Raw genomic sequence first — 16014 nt, forward strand, 5'->3', positions numbered from 1 at the left:
AAAACCCAAATTCCACCCCCCCCCCCCTTCACCCACCACGCCGAGGGGGAAAAAATCCCTTGAATCATTATTAATTTAATTACACATTTGCATTTTCAGGTTGGGTTTTTTTTTAATTTTTGTTTTTTTATATTTAGACGTTTTGTATTAGATCTATGTATAAGTAAACCATCTTAAATGAATGAAAGCAGGCTACAAGTAAGAAAGAAATATTACTATTGTAAATCTGTATCAGTCCTCACAAGCCGATGATGAAAACTGTAATACACACATAACATGTATGAGGCAAAAAAAAAAAAAAAAAAAAAAAAAAAAAAAAAAAAAAAAAAAAAAGAAGAAAAAAAATATTTTAAAAAATAAAAAAATAAAAGTATCATCTATCAGGACTAGTTCAATATAACAACCGTCGTTTAATTGGATTAGAATGCCTCCTAAATTAGAAACAGTTGCATCTTTCATAGTTAACTGCCGAGATGTTGGAGGTGGAAGTACTAACTACATCATCACTGGCTCCTACGATAGGATCCTTAGGCTTGTCTCCAAAGAAAGTTGGTGATGACATTCCTTTCCAAAGAAAGTTGGTGCTGACATTCCTTTCCTAAGAAAGTTGGTGATGACATTCCTTTCCAAAGAAAGTTGATGATGACATTCCTTTCCAAAGAAAGTTGGTGCAGACATTTCTTTCCAAAGAAAGTTGGTGATGACATTCCTTTCCAGAGAAAGTTGGTGAAGACATTCCTTTCCAATGAAAGTTGGTGAAGACATTCCTTTCCAAAGAAAGTTGGTGATGACATTCCTTTCCAAAGAAAGTTGGTGCTGACATTTCTTTCCAAAGAAAGTTGATGATGACATTCCTTTCCAAAGAAAGTTGGTGATGACATTCCTTTCCAAAGAAAGTTGGTGCTGACATTTCTTTCCAAAGAAAGTTGGTGATGACATTCCTTTCCAAAGAAAGTTGGTGATGACATTTCTTTCCAAAGAAAGTTGGTGATGACATTTCTTTCCAAAGAAAGTTGGTGCTGACATTTCTTTCCAAAGAAAGTTGGTGAAGACATTCCTTTCCAAAGAAAGTTGATGATGACATTCATTTCCAAAGAAAGTTGGTGCTGACATTCCTTTCCAAAGAAAGTTGGTGAAGACATTCCTTTCCAAAGAAAGTTGATGATGACATTCCTTTCCAAAGAAAGTTGGTGCTGACATTTCTTTCCAAAGAAAGTTGGTGATGACATTCCTTTCCAAAGAAAGTTGGTGATGACATTCCTTTCCAAAGAAAGTTGGTGATGACATTCCTTTCCAAAGAAAGTTGGTGATGACATTCCTTTCCAAAGAAAGTTGGTGATGACATTCCTTTCCAAAGAAAGTTGGTGATGACATTCCTTTCCAAAGAAAGTTGGTGATGACATTCAGAAGGGAACAGCTGATTGGAGAGGTCTCAACAGTACAGTAAAGCTTGTAATACAGAACAGACAAGCTAAAGTTGAGGTTGTTTCTAGTGCTGCAGCCCTAATCATTCATGCATTAAAACAAATCTCACAGAGACAGAAGTTTAAACAGGTCAAGCATAATGGCAACTTGACAATGGATGATAGAATCAAGATAGCTAAACAAAATGCGCTCTCGCAGCATGGTTAAAGAACTCTCTGGCACTGTAAAAGAACTGTTAGGAAATGCACAGTCCATAGACTGTACCGTTGATAAGCTTCCGTCTCATTGTGGAAACCTTGAAGTTCCAGATGAATAAATGAGAAATTTTCTTTTAAAAAAATTACTTGGTAGAGGAGGTGGAACACTGTCTAGTTCTTTTCTGTATTAGTTAAAAGCCCTTTCATTTTTACTTCCCAATCCACTTCCCCTTTAACTAAAATAGAATTGTATTGTTACTTAAATATTTTCGTTTATTTTCCATTCATGAAATTTAAAAAAGCCAAGGGGAAACAATGTTTCTATAATGTGCAAAAAATATAATAAATATGTATAGTCATAAGATAAAATTAAATTAAATTATTCTGTTTCATTCAATCAACTATCAATTAAAAATTGTGTATGATAGTTTAAGGCAATTTTTAAAAACTTTTCAAGCGTAAAAATTATTTAACCCCTATCAAAATTCTAAACCATTATATTGTGAAATAGTTACTATATAGAAATAAGAGAAAATATAAATTGTATCAGTCCTCACACTGTTTGTCAACATATAAAGATTATTTTAGTAACGCAAACCATCTTAAATAAATGAAAGTATGCTACAAGTAAGAAGAAATATTACTATTGTAAATCTGTACCAACCCTCACAAGCCGGTGATGAAAACTGTAATACTATAGTGACGAATACACACAACTGATGCTGTAAATTACATGTCTGAGGCAAAAACAAAAAAAAATGAAAATTAGTAACGTAAAAAAAATAAAAAATTATCATCTGTCAGGACTAGTTCAACATAATAACCGTCGTTTAAGTGGATTAGAATGCCTCCTAAATTAAATTCAGGTGCATCCTTCATAGTAAACTGCCGAGCTGTTGGGGGTGGAAGTACTAGCGACATCATCACTGGCTCCTACGATTGGACCCTTGGGCTTGTCTCCAAAGAAAGTTGGTGAGGACATTCCTTTCCAAAGAAAGTTGGTGATGACATTCCTTTCCAAAGGTAGTTGGTGGTGACATTCCTTTCCAAAGAAAGTTGGTGATGACATTCCTTTCCAATGAAAGTTGGTGATGACATTCCTTTCCAAAGAAAGTTGGTGATGGCATTTCTTTCCAAAGAAAGTTGGTGATGACATTCCTTTCCAAAGAAAGTTGGTGATGACATTCCTTTCCACAGAAAGTTGGTGATGACATTCCTTTCCAAAGAAAGTTGGTGATGACTTTCCTTTCCAAAGAAAGTTGGTGATGACATTCCTTTCCAATGAAAGTTGGTGATGACATTCCTTTCCAAAGAAAGTTGGTGATGGCATTTCTTTCCTAAGAAAGTTGGTGATGACATTCCTTTCCAAAGAAAGTTGGTGATGACATTCCTTTCCAAAAAAGTTGGTGATGACATCCCTTTCCAAAGAAAGTTGGTGATGACATTCCTTTCCAATGAAAGTTGGTGATGACATTCCTTTCCAAAGAAAGTTGGTGATGACATCCCTTTCCAAAGAAAGTTGGTGCTGACATTCCTTTCCAAAGAAAGTTGGTGATGACATTCCTTTCCAAAGAAAGTTGGTGATGACATTCCTTTCCAATGAAAGTTGGGGATGACATTCAGAAGGGAACAGCTGATTGGAAAGGTCTCAACAGTACAGTAAAGCTTGTAATACAGAACAGACAAGCTAAAAGTAGAGGTTGTTCCTGGTGCTTCAGCCCTAATCATTCATGCATTAAAACAAATCTCACAGAGACAGAAGCTTAAACAGGTCAAGCATAATGGCAACTTGACAATGGATGATAGAATCAAGATAGCTAAACAAAATGCGTTCTCGCAGCATGGTTAAAGAACTCTCTGGCACTGTAAAAGAAGTGTTAGGAAATGCACAGTCCATAGACTGTACCGTTGATAAGCTTCCGTCTCATTGTGGAAACCTTGAAGTTCCAGATGAATAAATGAGAAATTTTCTTTTAAAAAAATTACTTGGTAGAGGAGGTGGAACACTGTTTAGGTCTTTTCTGTATTAGTTAAAAGCCCTTTAATTTTTACTTCACAATCCACTTCCCCTTTAACTAAAATAGAATTGTATTGTTACTTAAATATTTTCGTTTATTTTCCATTCATGAAATTTAATAAACCAAGGGGAAACAATATTTCCATAATGTGCTAAAATTATAGAAAATATGTATAGTCTTAAGGTAAAAATAAATTTAATCATTCTGTTTCATTCTTTAAACTATAAATTAAACATTGTATATGTTAGTTTAAGGCAATTTTCAAAAACTTTTCAAATGTAAAAATTATTTGACCGCTATCGAAATTCTGAACCCTTATATTGTGAAATAGCTAAGATATATAAATAAGAGAAAATACAACAACAATATCACTTTCATTTCATGAAACAGTGGATTACCAACCTTTTGTTAATTCTAGAGCAGGGGTCGGCAACCTTTTGAAGCGGAAGAGCCAAAAGTTACAATTTTCAAAATTTCCCGGGTTTTAAAGAGCCACTAACATTTATTTATTTCCAATATTTTATTTTTTTATTAAGATTAGTAGTATTTGGGCAAGGAGCTGGAGAGCCGCATCTTGATATCAAAAGAGCCGCATGCGGCTCGCGAGCCGCAGGTTGCCGACCCCTGTTCTAGAGAGATGCCAGCAAATTTAAAGTGTTATTGTAGCTATATACTGCATGCTACTATTTCAGTTAGTTTCATTTTTGATAAGGCATCCCTTAGGAATTCAGCATTTCACTCCCATTGTATAGAATGACAACAGCTATTAAGATTATTCAGATAAAGTTTTAACAATTTATCCAGTTGTTTCTCTTCTTTGGTGGCTATTTTTCTAGAAAACGAGAAAAATGGCCCGTTGAGGAAGGGTACAACGGGCGCTAGGCTGATAGTGCTGTCTCTTTTCTCTAAACTAAAACCAACCCACCCCCCCACACACCACCCCCACCAACCCACCCCCCCACACACCACCCCCACCCCCACCCCCACCCCCCCCCGACCCCCAGACACCACCCCCACCCCCCACCACACACCACCCCCACCCCCACACACCATCCCCACCCCCCACCCCCACCCCCCACCCCCTCCACACACCGCCCCCCCACCCCCACCCCCCACACACACCACCCCCTCCACACACCGCCCCCCCACCCCCCCACCCCCCCCCACCCCCACCCCTCCAACCCCCCCCCCCTCCACCGCCCCCCCCCCCCAAAAAAAAACCATGTCTACCGTCCCATTCAACGAAATATAATTATATACTTTTTCCAGTGTCCGCCCCCTCCCAGAAAATTCTACCCCCGCCCCCGAAAATTTCAAGTACCCCCACCCCTCTCCGGGGAGGAAAAAGTCTGAAAGAAACACTGAAACCAACCCACCCCCCACACACCACCCCCACCCCCCACACACCACCCCCACACCCCACACACCACCCCCACACCCCCCCCCCCCCACACAAACCCCCCCCCCCCCCACCCCTCCACCCCCCCCCCCCCCCCCAAAAAAAACATGTCTACCGTCCCATTGCAAGAAAACCACTTTTTAGATTAGACACATTAATTTTATTATAGAGTATCGATGAGGAAATTTCTTTTGAGTTGGGGAGGGGGAGGGGCTCAGACGTTCTTACGCGGGGGGTGGGGCTTCGCCCCTACCCGAAGAATTGTATGCAAGAAACTCTTCACGCAAACCACTTAGATTAGACCAAATTGCCTTTGTATTGAATGTTTACACGATAATCAATGACGTCATATAACTGTGTGCACTCTCTGGGTTTGAGATTATTTTCTACTCTGTGCGCTAAATGTGTCGACGTCATACTTCGTTTTTCGAATTACTATGCATGTTTTTAAATTGCTTGTCTTTTCTCTAGAGCGTTCTTGTCAGACAGATAGATAGATAGACAGATAGACAGACAGCGAAACTATTATTATAGATAAGATGAAAACTATGTTAATATCTCTTTATTTTTATGTGTATATACAAGCACAAAAGTTTTTATACTTATTAAATATTTATGTTAGTTAATACTTTACAGGTTTTTTTTAACATTTGTATTTCATACCTGCATATTTTCATTAACTACACAAAGAAAAAGATATTTATTTTAATACAATAAATATGCTAGTTTGTGTGCACTGTGTTTATAAGGTTGATCTTTTTAAAAAATGTCATGTCATTGTATATAACATCTGCTTTTGAATAATGCATTATTTTGATCATTTACTTAAAAACAATTTTGTTATTAAAAAAAAAAGAAATTATGAATTTAAAAAAAAAAAAAAAAAAAAAAAAAAAAATTGTTAATTCTAGAGCACATTCTAAAATATCGGTTGGGTGGTGGGCACCACCCATTTTAAAACGAAAAACTCCTTCCATAACTTGTCATTTTCCCATAACTTGCTTTCTTAATTTCTTATAGTCATAATGTATTAATAAATAATAACAAAATGTTTCAAAATAATTAAATTATTTGGCTTATTTTTTTCAAATTGTATACGCAGAGAAATGTATATACAAAACGTAAAGAAAGTAAACAAAACACATGAATACAAAGAAAACATTTAATTAAATAATATAATAAAGTCAATATGATATTTGGCATTGCATTTCATTGGCATTTCAAAGTTCGGGTTTTCTGCGTGTACAAGGTGTGATGTGCAAATGGTTCTAGCCGTTCCAGGCTAGCGTAAATAGTGCAGTCTGGCTCGCCGCTAGACAAGTTGGGACAAGAATCGAACATATTTAATAAACCTAGGCAGTCAAAAAAAAAAATTAAATTAAAACTGTTACACATGAATAAAAATAAATCATATTTTAAAACAATGTGTATGAAAAAAATTCTGTCTCTGTCGAATAGTGAGAGGCGGGCACATACGAATCGTTCAGTTGTAAATTACGTCGAGACGACACTACTAGATGTTACATTTTCAGTCCGGTCGAACATTAAATTAATGATGCAAAATTAAGTTAAAGGTTACTATGTTCAATAAGAAAAAAGGAAGATAACTTTGCAAGGTAACCTAAGGTAACTAAGGTAAGTTATGTTGAAGAAATGTTTTAATACACCTGAAAACTATCTTGGTCGTTGATTAAGAATATGTAATTGTCGTTTCGATGGGATGGCGTCAGTGGCGTAGCAAGGGGGGGGGGGTTAGGGGAGGTTATAACCCCTCCCATCTACCCCTATATATATATATATATATATATATATATGATTGTATGCATATGGAAAAATGTTTGAACCCCTCCCATGACCAATTCCTGGCTACGCCACTGGGTGACGTGGTCGTATATCAGACCTTGCAACTGATCAGGATATCGAAAAATCTCGTTAGGATCAGTTGCTCGATTCTGTAGATTGTAGAACGTCCCTGAGTCCACCCAGCTCTGTTGAGTACCTGACTCACGTGTGTGGAAATCACACTATCCCTTATATGCTTAGGTCTACTTCTACTTCATCTGCTCCGTGTTTCTTAGGCACAAAAAGGAAAAGAGAATGAAGATGATGATAATGCTGATGATGACTTTATGATGATTTATGTTACAGTCCAATTAAACGTTAAATAAACCATCAACAATCAGTTTAAAAGTGAGTGTATTCAATAATAAAAGGGGAGATAACAAAGTTTAAGTGATCTCTCGATCAATTGCAGATGGAATAAGATGAGTTGTCTTCAGTTGTGTTTTCACACTTGCAAACCCACGCATGTACTCTAATAAAGGGCAGATAATTATTTTTGAAAGTTATTCGTGAAAGGGACGGGATGGAATATATAGTAAAAAAGGGAGGTAATGCATGTATATGGATTTCTTCCTTAAAAATGTCTAGTTATTCCCCTTATCGAGACTTTACGTAGCTTTGGGGGGGGGGGGGGGTTGCACAATGTTAGACAGAGAAAGTAATGTTTTCATAATAGAAATATTCACTGTTGCTCAGGCATCTCTTCAGGCAATGGGCCGTGTACCCTCTACCCCCAAGCAAAACTACCCCCACCCACCCCCATCCCCGAGCGAAAAAGAAAAAAAAATATTATATAGAAGAAAAAATGCAGGTGCCCCCCCCCCCCCCCCCCCCCCCAAAAAAAATAGAGAAAAAAAGCCTGAAAACACTGGTAATATTTCACGCAATCATTGTAACGATTTATCTCCAGATACTAAAGACATGTCGGGTAACCCAACGCTAGTTGTTTTTTGTTGATCAGTTGATAGGGCTGTTTATGTCCTTGGTACCCTCGACCCGCTACCTGTAGAAAAAATGTCTTGACTGAAACGTCCATTGGTGATGTTCTTTGCTAAAGATTCGCTTAACGACTTTCTGAGACCTGTCATATTTAACAGTTCTGGATACACGTCTAAAAATATACCTTACTTATCCTGCTGTGACTGCTTATCTCTAAAAATCTATCTATATAATTCTCTTCTGGGAAACGCTAGAAAACAAGCTGTAAGTGCGCTCCCTACCTCCCCACCCCTACATAGTCTGGTGAGCTGTGGTTCACGCTAAATGTTGACATTCGTAGAGCCGGGTTTAGTGACGGCTATTAGAGGCAGATAATTTAGTTTGAAACGATTTTAAACTTACAGGAGGCTGCTTTCACAAGGGGAGGTGTAGGGTAGGGGTTGGGGGAAAGGAGGGTGGGGGTAGGGGTTGGGGGAAAGGAGGGTGGGGGTAGTATCGTTCTTAACGACCTACTGATAGTGTTTTAAAGCAAATATTTTCAGTGGCAGCATTGGTACTGTCGAATTCACAAATGATGAATTACTGAAAAGTAGAAAATAAAACAACTAAATAGCGGCATGTGATATGCATGTGAAATGCCGCGGGTCGGCTCGTAAATCATAAATTTGTTGAACCATTTTTCTCATCTTAAGATCGTTGAAAGGTTTGATATTCGACGGCAAACTCCAAAAGAATCGGTTTTCCCGTAGAAAGTGGAATCGATGCTAAAACAATGCAAAGGTTCGATACGCTGAGGACGACAAATGCAATAGATAATCATTACGTTTGTAATACAGATTTAAAGGGACAATATGAAGTTAATCACAGGAATACTGGAGCTCAAGATATATATATATATATATATATATATATATATATATATATATATATATATATATATATATATATATATATATATATATATATATATATATAAATGGACGGGACGACACGTAATTTTTTTCTAATTCAACTTTTTAAATCAGGTGTGTGTGTGTGCAAAAAAGCCTAACCTCTACTCCGTCACACATCGTCACAGTCACACACCTCCCCTAAAATGATGTCACACTTCAAAATAACCTTCCTCCCCCCGAATTGCAGATGCATTTTTTTTTATTTATTTTTTTAATTTTTAAACCCTCCAATCCCCCAACCCCCCCCCCCTTTCTTCCACATACGAGTTTTGCGTCATTTGTGGATGACCTCTTACATTTAAACGTCTTTAAATTTAGGCAGGAATTAGATATGTATGTATGAAATTAATAGAAAATAGAATTGTATTGTTACTTAAATATTTTCGCTTATTTTCCATTCATTAAATTAAAAAAACCAAAGGGAAACAATCTTTCTATAATGTGCTAAAATAATTTAAAAATATGTTTAGTCTAAAGGTAAAAATAAATTTAATTATTCTGTTTCATTCAATCAACTATAAATTAAACATTGTGTATGATAGTTTAAAACAATTTTCAAAAACTTTTCAAATGTAAAAATCATTTGCCCGCTATCAAAATTCTAAACCCTTATATTGTGAAATAGTTACGATATACAAATAAGAGAAAATGCAATTAGTGTAGTACTGGCTTTGCATTAAACCGGGGTTTTTTTTTTACTCTAGAATCTAGAACTCATTTTAAAATATAAAAAAAAAAATTCTAAAATATCGGTAGGGTGGCGGGCACCACCTATTTTAACTCGACAAACTCCTTTCATAACTTGTCATTTACCTATAATTTATTTTTTCTATGATGTATTAATAAATAATAAAAAAATTGTTTCAAAATAATAACATTATTTGGCATTTTTTTTTCAAATTGCATACACACAGAGAAATGTATTTACAAAACGTAAAGAAAGTAAACAAAACACATAAATACAAAGAAAACATTTAATAAAAAAAAATAATAAAGTCAATGTGATATTTGGCATTGCATTTCATTGGCATTTCAAAGTTCGGTTTTTCTGCGTGTACAAGGTGTGATGTGCAAATGGCACTAGCCGTTCCAGGCTAGCGTAAATAGTGCAGTCTGGCTCGCCGCTAGACAAGTTGGGACAAGTATCGAACATATTTAATAAACCTAGGCAGTCAAAAAAAAAAAAATTAAATTAAAACTGTAACACATGAATAAAAATAAATCATATTTTAAAACAATGTGTATGAAAAAAATTCTGTCTCTGTCGAATAGTGAGAGGCGGGCACATACGAATCGTTCAGCGGGCGCCATGGCGCCCGCGGGCACAGGGTTGGTAACCCCTGGCTTAGAGACTAATAACAACCATTTTACGTAAATAAAAATGAATTAAAAAAAACAAAAAAAAAGCAATTATTTGAGGACTGTATAGATATAGATGTTTGAAAGGGATGAATGTTTGCTTTGATGTGTCTCGTTGTAATAACATAACTTTTCCGATTGCTTAACATTTATATCATTGTAATTCTCTGTAATCACACATTTATTTCAGCTCTTCTTAAAAACCTAAATTCAACCCCCCCCCCCCCTCACCCACCGCGCCGAGGGGGAAAAAATCCATTGAATCATCATTTAATTACACATTTGCATTTTCAGGGATTTTTTTGTGTTTTTTTTTGTTTTTTATATTTAGAAGTTTTGTATTAGATCTATGTATAAGTAAACCATCTTAAATGAATGAAAGCAGGCTACAAGTAAGAAAGAAATATTACTATTGTAAATCTGTATCAGTCCTCAAAAGCCGATGATGAAAACTATAATACGAAAATATAAAAAAATATAAAAAAAATAAAATAAAAGTATCATCTATCAGGACTAGTTCAACATAACAACCGTCGCCTAAGTGGATTAGAATGCCTCCTAAATTAAATTCAGGTGCATCCTTCATAGTAAACTGCCGAGCTGTTGGGGGTGGAAGTACTAGCGACATCATCACTGGCTCCTACGATTGGACCCTTGGGCTTGTCTCCAAAGAAAGTTGGTGAGGACATTCCTTTCCAAAGAAAGTTGGTGATGACATTCCTTTCCAAAGAAAGTTGGTGATGACATTTCTTTCCAAAGAAAGTTGGTGATGACATTCCTTTCCAATGAAAGTTGGTGATGACATTCCTTTCCAATGAAAGTTGGTGATGACATTCCTTTCCAAAGAAAGTTGGTGATGACATCCCTTTCCAAAGAAAGTTGGTGATGACATCCCTTTCCAAAGAAAGTTGGTGATGACATCCCTTTCCAAAGAAAGTTGGTGATGACATTCCTTTCCAATGAAAGTTGGTGATGACATTCAGAAGGGAACAGCTGATTGGAAAGGTCTCAAAATTACAGTAAAGCTTGTAGTACAGAACAGACAAGCTAAAAGTAGAGGTTGTTCCTGGTGCTTCAGCCCTAATCATTCATGCATTAAAACAAATCTCACAGAGACAGAAGCTTAAACAGGTCAAGCATAATGGCAACTTGACAATGGATGATAGAATCAAGATAGCTAAACAAAATGCGTTCTCGCAGCATGGTTAAGGAACTCTCTGGCACTGTAAAAGAAGTGTTAGGAAATGTACAGTCCATAGACTGTACCGTTGATAAGCTTCCGTCTCAATGTGGAAACGTAGAAGCTCCAGATGAATAAATGAGAAATTTTTAAAAAAAATTACTTGGTAGATTAGGGTGACATTGTCAAGTTCTTTTCTGTATTTGTTAAAAGCCCTTTCATTTTTACTTCCCACTCCACTCTCCCTTTAAATAAGCACCTTTACAGCGCAGTTGATAAATTTCATATTTAAGTATTATTATTATATCAAATTTGTAGTTCTGCCCCGCCCCACTTCACCCTCGAAACAAAATGTCTCAAAGAAACGATAAATAACTTCTAAACCCAATATAAACAACACAAATTAGAACAATTAAGAGTGGAGCCAACCTTGAAATTTTCACGCCTTAGGTCTATAAATAGAACCCCTTGTAACGGCCTTGCGTTCTGACTGCGTCATTTGTACTCTCAAGGCTTCGCGGATCTTCAATCACGCGGTGGAGGGAGGGTCGGAGGTCATGCAACATTGACAGTAAAAGGCCGCTAATTCTTTGACCAAAGACAGAGTTGCTTGTTCGTGTTTTACATCCTGATGGTTGACTGTGTGAATGTTTCAAACACAATCTTTCGGTTATTTTTTTATTTATTTTACAAACAAATATTTTCCTTTTTTACAAGCTTTTCTGATTTAACATTCGTCAGACAAGGATTTCTAATTAGAGGTAAATAATGTGTAATTAAGATGTGTTATGAGAATTGTACCTGTAGCATAATATTGGTAGTAGGTCTATTAGGGTTGTGGGCCTAAAAGGAAATTTATTTTCTGCAACATTAATTAAAAATGCATTTGTTAAGTTAAATATAGTTTTTAAAAAATTTAAACTGTATTAACCTTTTTTTTCAATGACTTTTAAATGAGTTTAAAATAAAATTATTTTTAATTAATGAAAAAATGTTTTGAAGGTTGTATTTTTTTTAATTTATGGTAACAAAGTAACAAAACATGTTTTAAATATACAAAGGAATCAATAAATGATATTATTTTCAAGAAAAAAGGATTATTTGCGAACAAGTAGGCCTGCTTGTAGGCACTTAGTAAGAAACATTAAGATTTCAATTTGTTTCGAAATTCTTCCACCTAAATTCCCATTATTGGTTTAAAAAGCAACGGGAGAGGAAGTGAAAAGTCTGTGTTAATATTTCAATCATGTATTTTTTCCGCCTCAGACATGTAATAAACAGCGTCAGTTTGCCTTGCATGTTCGCTTTAGTAATACAGTTTTCATCATCGGCTTGTATCTTGTATACAACCAGTTATTAACATCGCCTAATACGCTGTCTAGGGCAGTGGTTCGTGACCTTTTTGAGAGGTACCGAACCCCATCAGTTTTATATGAGCATTCACCGAACCATTTCTCTAGTCCGCACTGACAAAATAAAATCGTATAACATATGTGTCGAGTGTGTGTTTAGACCTTCGAGAAACCCTTGAGACTGACTCATCAAAACCTCGGGTTCGGTTGAACACAGGTTAAGAAACATTTGTTTAGGGTAATGAAGTTATGTGTCTGTTTATTTAGGCAGAAATGTCTATATTTGCCTCCCATACATATTGATATAACCATTTTCTCCAATAGCGATACAACAGGCTAAGGTTTAAATACGAGCTCTTTCGTTAACATAAAGCCTAGCCATAAACTTAAGTGTAAGCCTAAATGGACGATAGCGGCAAAACATATAGTGATGGTTTTGATTAGGGTTGGTGCTAAAGTCATGATTCGGGCGAAGGTTAAGACCAGGGCCATTGATAGAATTAGGGTAAACGTAAGAATTCGTGCTAGGGTTAGAACTACATCTGAGTACAGTTAATAAATAGCCTTGCCGTTTTTCACAAAGGCTATAGGAAGGAGAATCGACTGGTATCTTACTTTTTCCAGGTGTTTTAGGTTTTTCTGCGAAGATCGGCTACCTGTAAGGTACAACAGTAGATAGCAGAATAGTAGGACAGCAAGACAGGAGGATAGCAGGACAGCAGGACAGTAGGACAGTAGGACATGTGACAGGTAAAAAGTGTAAAACACGCGAACAGATGAAACAGACAAGAACGGAAGTTGAATGACAAACAAACCGTAAGTTTATTTTGCTACATTTTTGTAAACGTCCGGAATTTTCGCCTTTAGAATGCACTAAACAAAAATATATTAGGCTTTATGTTCACTCAATCTGTTCTTTTGATGTAAACAGCAAGTCTAAAATAAATTAGCAATTAGGAATTCAAAGCGTATTAAACGCTGAATTGAAACTCTATTTAAATATGTAGGTCAAATCTATTTTTATCCTGGTAATTTTTGGACATCTTAGAACGCATGCCTTTTCAATGTATGTAAACATTGAAATTCCATAAAAGGTGTCTTGTCAATTTTTGGAAGGAAATAGCGTGTGTTTGGGAGGTGGGGGAGGGGGGGGGGGGTTAAGGTTACATTGCTTTGCGTAAAAAAATAACGGAGATGCTAATTACTAAATTCCTTAGCATATAAGTGCATCTTAAAATTAGGAGTGAAACAAAGACGTTTATTTTCGTTAGAATTATGGTTAATGTGTGCGGCAGAGGACAACAGAATAGGCCGGTGGAGTAGAAATAAGAGTAGAAATGTATGACATCAAGTTGGGAAAAAGTCTTGCTTTGTGTTATAACATTAAACATTTTATAGAGCATTTTTTTTAAATGTCTTCTCGAAATTGGTTATAATTAATCGATGGAAAGCCGAGAATAAAATTAATTATTCCGTTGACCTTTAGACGAACCTACCTCTAATACTACCTGAGATAAACATGTTGTTTAACTGTTAAGGTGGCGTATGTGTTCTTCTTAGTGACAGTCAATACATTCATTCAACTTACCTCGTCATAGATGTGAGCTGTTATATATAATATATATATATATATATATATATATATATATATATATATATATATATATATATATATATATATATATATATATATATATATATATATATATATATATATATATATATATATATATGGTTACATATTAATTTTATGTATTGTCGTTTAGGTCAAAGGTCAAATTTCCAAAAATGTTCGGGCTCACAGTTTCATACCATTTACTTACAATATACTTTCTAAGTGTCTGTATAACGGAAGGTACGTTTTTATTCTTGGTCATAATATTTTTTAAAAAAAAATTCATAAAAAACGTTTTAATAACAAGCTTTTATGTAATGATGCACTAAAAAGTAGAAAATAAATTATAGACTACTATTTAAATAACTATAAAGAAAAGCGTGGGTCACTTTAGTATCTATTGGATACCTTTACTAATGTTAAGGAAGACACCCACGCTTTTCTTTATAGTTATTTAAATAGTAGTCTATAATTTATTTTCTACTTTTTAGTGCATCATTACATAAAAGCTTGTTATTAAAACGTTTTTTATGAATTTTTTTTTCAGTACTTTACATGTTTTATCTACAAAAGAGTTACATGACTAAAAACCATTGCGCGCCTACTGAATATCACGTTCAGTAGGCGCGCAATGGTTTTTGAACGCAGCCATTACGTGGTCGTGATGGCGCAGCTATTGATGACGCGTGTGGTGTGGTTGGCTAGACATGCCTACTAATTCGGTCCAAATTTTAATTAATTCATAAAAAATCAATTAGGCATCCAATTAAGTCAAATTTAGTTTCAGATTGCATTGTCTTCATGTCTTGACCCACGTGCCAACTGTGAATCGTGTCGGTCAAGTAGAACTGTCCGAATTTTCACTCCTGCGTTTCCGTCTAGACAGACTGACGACTGACGACAGACTGACGAGGAAGTGAGTTAAATAAAAGCTTGTAAAAATATGAATTGTTATCATTGAGAAGTATAATCAACATATGTCCCCCCCGCCCCCCCTTCCCCCCTCCACCTCCCCTTCCCCCCCCCCCCCCGCCTCCCCTCCCCCTCCCGCCCCCCCCCCCCCCCCCTCATCGCTACGCTACTGCAGTGTCACTTATCGTCACAAAAAACAGACCCCACATTCAAAAATATGTTTTTTATCTTTTAAAAACACCGAAAACACCGATTTCGGACTATCCCTTCTTATACTGACGTCACAGGTGACCTACTCAACTCTACTTCACCTGCCCAGTGTCCCGCCAAGTCTCAGACAACATGTTTTTATCGTTTAAAAAACGATTCCAGCCGAACATGTCTCTGACCACACTATCCTTTCATATGCTTAGGACAAAGAAACAGATGAACTCTACTTCACCTGCCCTGTATCCTTCCAAGTTCAGATAGGCAACTTTATCATTCACATCTAAAAAAAAAAATGAAAAAAAAAATATCATTGACATATTGGTCTAGAACCTGTGCCACCCGCATGAGAGCCGGCTACACTACCATCTTAGCTATTTACTCGTTACGTCACAAGTGAATTTTTATACTATGCTTTGAGTCTCCTTATGCAACTTGATTTACGCGCATAGATCTAGAATCTAGGTCTAGTAGTAGTAGTAGTGACTTTCAAATTAAATTTTATCTTAAATTAGCCAAGCAAAGATTTATATAAAATAATTAAGACCTGAAATAGATTCTAGATGTATTAAGGCCTGAAATAGATTCTAGATGTAGAATTTACATTAAGTCTAGA

The 16014-nt window shown here is 36.0% G+C and overlaps 3 pseudogenes; all 3 read left to right on the forward strand.

Annotated features, from left to right (window-relative positions):
• The first annotated feature begins 424 nt into the window (after window positions 1–424).
• Window positions 425–1741, forward strand: LOC131946326 (large ribosomal subunit protein uL11-like; annotated as a pseudogene).
• A 725-nt stretch (window positions 1742–2466) lies between these two features.
• On the forward strand, window positions 2467–3537 carry LOC131946327 (large ribosomal subunit protein uL11-like; annotated as a pseudogene).
• A 7146-nt stretch (window positions 3538–10683) lies between these two features.
• On the forward strand, window positions 10684–11450 carry LOC131946328 (large ribosomal subunit protein uL11-like; annotated as a pseudogene).
• The last annotated feature ends 4564 nt before the right edge of the window (window positions 11451–16014 follow it).

Source organism: Physella acuta, unplaced genomic scaffold (genome assembly GCF_028476545.2).
Source record: "Physella acuta isolate Inbredline_101_S28 unplaced genomic scaffold, ASM2847654v3 ptg000553l, whole genome shotgun sequence".
In the NCBI taxonomy this organism is placed as follows: domain Eukaryota; kingdom Metazoa; phylum Mollusca; class Gastropoda; family Physidae; genus Physella; species Physella acuta.